General features: G+C 39.0%; 1 long non-coding RNA gene across 2 annotated transcripts; it reads left to right on the top strand.

The window, feature by feature from the left end:
* Positions 1-2674: 2674 nt before the first annotated feature.
* LOC141282089 (uncharacterized) lies at positions 2675-3742 on the top strand. 2 transcript variants are annotated; one of them, XR_012336659.1, is made up of 4 exons: positions 2675-3074; positions 3174-3306; positions 3390-3490; positions 3601-3742. It is a non-coding gene; the product is annotated as an uncharacterized lncRNA (long non-coding RNA). The 2 variants fall into 2 exon arrangements; XR_012336658.1 differs by having other exon boundaries at positions 2675-3306.
* Positions 3743-4326: the final 584 nt, after the last annotated feature.

Here is a 4326-nt window from a genome sequence, read left to right on the forward strand (position 1 = left end):
ACTGCCCAGCTGAGGAGTACTGAAGGACAATATGAGATTTTCCTCCTCCTGCCATTGTCCTGAGTCATCAGCTACCATTAGGGTTGGAAAATTATATTCACATCCAGTTTTCCAATCATCAATATGATTAGAATCATTAAAGAGCACCTATTATGGGATACACGTTTTTAAACATCCTTTTGTGTGTAAGTGTGTATTAGTACATGCTAACGATATTCAAAAAGTACATACCTCAAAGAAAACGATGACGCGAGTTATCGTCTCTAACGTTCGAGGACTACAAAAACACTCGGATTGTAGGCAACAGTTTACTTCCTGGGATTAGTGACGTAGATAAGACCACATTATCATAGTTCAGCCCTCTCTGCTTTGCTTGGGTACGCCCTCAAAGACGGGGGTGGGGAGCGCCGAGTCAGAAGAGAGCTAAAATGGCGGAGGTTGTGAGTTCCTGCTTTGACTCTGTTTGCAAACTCTTGTTTCATCGTTTAAGCGATTATATCTCTCGGGTAGACGCTGTCTCTTTAGATGTGAGGGCAAAATAGCACTTTATGGACTTCCACAGAGGACATCATGTTTAATACGGTTCCGGAAAAATCCAGTCAGAAGTTGTTCACGGAGTTTTCACAATAACTGCTTCTCATGAACCGAAGCTGGATTTGCGCGACGTCCAGGCACGGATTAACGCACGGGCCTACTGGGCACTTGCCCAGGGCACTTGGCCAGCAGGGGGCCCTGTCAAATTTACTGTGTCTATTATTTTCAAATAAATATTTTAATTTTATTTTCAGTAAAATTGTGTTAAATATTGAGGGATAATGTGAATTTTTTTGCAGTTGCAAAGTATTAACTAGTAAATAAATCAAATAAATAATTTAAATGTATTGCTGCACTGTTGAGAGGGACATCTAGAGGCGAGTGAAAAGAATTGCGTAATATAAAAGTCACGTGTAGAAGACGGTTACTCAAAAACTAAAACAAAAAATGTGTCAAGAACGTCTAAATTAACTGTCTTTAAAGCAACACTATGTAGTTTCCATGTAAAAATGACTTACAGCTCCCCCATGTGGTTGAAAAGCGCAACAGTGCCTGGTATCAGACACTCTTCTGCAGGCAGGGGGAGGGGCGGGGCTGTGTGCTCTACCCTCCACCACCACTTTCAGAGTGTGCTTGTAGCAGCTAGGAGGCTGCTCAGGTTGCAGCAACAGTACAATTTGTCCAGTTAAAAGTTGTTCTATCACTGAAATAATTTTAGAGACATTATTTAAAGGTAAAAAAACTACATAGTGTTGCTTTAATGGCCATTGAATGCGATCTTGTGAGGGAACTGGATTTTGATGATGTTGTGGAAGCGTTTTCTCTGAGGAAATCGAGAAAGATACCCCTCAGCTAAAGATGAAAAATTTTTAACTTTAGGTAAAAAGCTCCGCTCATCAATGTCAGTTCGAAAGCGGCCGTCCAATCACAGTGGAGGAGGGGCGGGACGGGGACAAGTATCACAGCAACCATCTCACAGCTGACAAAGCGCTTAGCTGAAGAAAGCTGGCACTCAGCTGAAAAACAGGTGCCATTTGGCTTTGTCCAGGCGTTTTCAGACGCGTTTAAAAGTTTTGGTGTACAAAACCCCTAAAAGTTTTGGTGTGTCCAGTCCCACAAAGCTTTTACGCCCGCGACCGGCGTATGTTTTCAATTGATTGCAATGGAAACTTGGCGCTTATTAAATAAGCAAGCAGCTAGCGGGTTTTTTCCGTGCTGAAAACTGGCGCTCGGGGTTTTTTTAGCGCTGAGCGCCGAGAGGTCAAAATATTCAACTTTGAGTGAAAGGCTCCGCTCGTCAATGTCAGTTCTCACACGGCCGTCCAATTACAGTGGAGGAGGGGCGGGACATTACCACAGCAATCAACCTGCTCACAGCTGAAGTATCACAGCTACCAAAGCGCTCAGCTGAAGAAGCTGGCATTCGGCATCCTCAAGGCGTTTTCAGCCGCGTTTAAAATTTTGGTGTGTCCAGCCCCTAAATGCCTGTGGCGAACGACAGTTACACATGAAATGTTATGAAATGTCTGCTAAATGTAGAAATGTAAAATATTTATGGAATTTTCTCCTGTGATATGATTTGGAGAGGTCAGAATCTTTTTGAGTATGTTGTATGTTGTCAGTTACTGGTGAGATATTAAAACAAAACAACTTGTGGTGTGAAAGTACAGAATATTGTGTGCATTCTCTCCCCACGTATTAGTGCCATTGTTAATCCTGTAAAATGGAGCATACAGGCAGAGGCGGACCAACACTTGAGCCCTGTATACAAGTGCAACGCTGTTGCCCAAAAAATTTGTTAAGGGGGCCTTTGAGACATCCATGCCCAGGGCACATCATCGCCATAATCCGTCCCTGGCGACGTCTCTTCTTGAAAGTTGGATTACTGTGCACTTCTGGATCAGAGGCTGTAAGTATTCACGTTTATTATTTGCCTTTTACTGTACGTTACGTAACCGGTAACCGGAGATTAACATAATGTGCGTGTAGAGCTAAGCTTGCAAGCTAATTGTTTTGTGTTGTAATACTGTATTTCATAAACAACGTACCATATTTACACACGTGTATAATGTTGAATTATGCAGACTATCGTTTTTTTATCTATGTTGGTTTAGACATGTTTACAAACTTGCTAAGTTGCTAAGCTAAATACAAATACCAGCTAAACTGTTACCGGTAAAATTTGTTCTCATGATCAAACTCAAGAAACTCTAAGTACAGATGATTTGTTTAAAGTTATATGTATTTTACTGTTGTATTTACTTGAAGCTTTCTTAGATTTTGAAACGAAGTAAACACGTAATGTGTGTTGCTAATGTTGGGCCATGTAATATGTAATACATTTACATTTTAATGAATAGTCTAACGATTTATAGTCGTTGTACTCTATTGTTATAATATGTCTTTTTGACTGAATACATGTTTGTTTTATTTGTCTATATCCTAGATTCGCAGCTGGACACATCCTTCTACACTGTATGCAAACATGCAACATCATTACACACAGTACAAGGAGTCAGACTGGCATATAAGGAGCAAAGGTGTGTAACACATATGATGTATTTAGCTAGTGAAACCACTACCAGTCTTAGATGTATAACTGATGATGACAAAGTTTTTTTTTCTCTGCATAATAATAGGAACCCAGGCAGTAGCATCGTTTCACAATGTTTCCATCACCATCATCAGTGGATGCCTTTGCCGTCCGTAGCCTGAGATTTCAGATTTGCAGCAAAAAAAATTGATTTTCTCATTTATTGGAATGCTGTGCAGGTATTTAAGTATTTTAGTAACTGTGTTAAATAAAGTAGTATTTACTTTTACAATAAATTGATTGCTTGTTTATATTTTTAAAGGTTGTACCTTGCAGCCATCCATTACAATGTCACCAAGGCGTAACAAAAGCAGGAGAGGGAAAGTACAAGGCTATGTTCCCAAAACACACAAGTGACATACCGTAAGCAGTAATGTTTTACTTCAAATACATTCATAATTAAAAACTTAATGTATGAAGCAGGGAAATAAATGATCAAAACAAAAGATTTATTGACCGCAATATTTCTACAGTTATGTGGATGATGTGATCAGGCTTGTGTTTGATGAGGTATTTGAAGATAAGCTGAAGGAAACCCCGATTCCAATGGACCTGGCATCACAGTTTGAGAGACCTTCAAAGGAGGACGTGATTGCATGCCATCTTCAGTGCAGGGGTCGTCGAAAGCCAAAATTGTGACCGATCTGATAAGGAAGCTCCAAGCATATCTGGAGAACAACACACGACAGGATGATAACCTTATAGTGTCGTCTTAAATAGCACCAGCTGACAAAGCTTTGATATGCCATTTATCTGAATAGATAGCTGTAAGAAATGAATTGAACAATTTTTGAAACAAGAGCACAATATGGTTACTAAAGTATGTTTATTTGTATATTGTTTAACATTTAAATATATATTTGTAATAAATAAAAAAAACTTTTGACTGACTATTATATTTTCTTTAAAGTTACATCTTTTGTTCTTTTGGGTACTTTGTTACTATAATGATACTTTAGTGTTATTGGTTTAAAAATGTAATAAAACTTACTCTAGTCCTGCACCTCAAAGGCTTATAGTCGGTACAATAAATGTTCTGTGTGTAGGGATTTAGACAATTTGTGCAAAACCTGGATGATGAATCACGCAGGTAAGAGGCCCTGGAACATGTTGCATTCTCCTTAAAACCTAATAAGTAAAAACATAGCACTTATAAGTAAGCAGTCTTTCATAAAAAAGTTTACCATAGTGAAATAATG

The sequence above is a fragment of the Paramisgurnus dabryanus genome, chromosome 4 (assembly GCF_030506205.2).
Source record: "Paramisgurnus dabryanus chromosome 4, PD_genome_1.1, whole genome shotgun sequence".
NCBI classification, from domain to species: Eukaryota; Metazoa; Chordata; class Actinopteri; order Cypriniformes; family Cobitidae; genus Paramisgurnus; species Paramisgurnus dabryanus.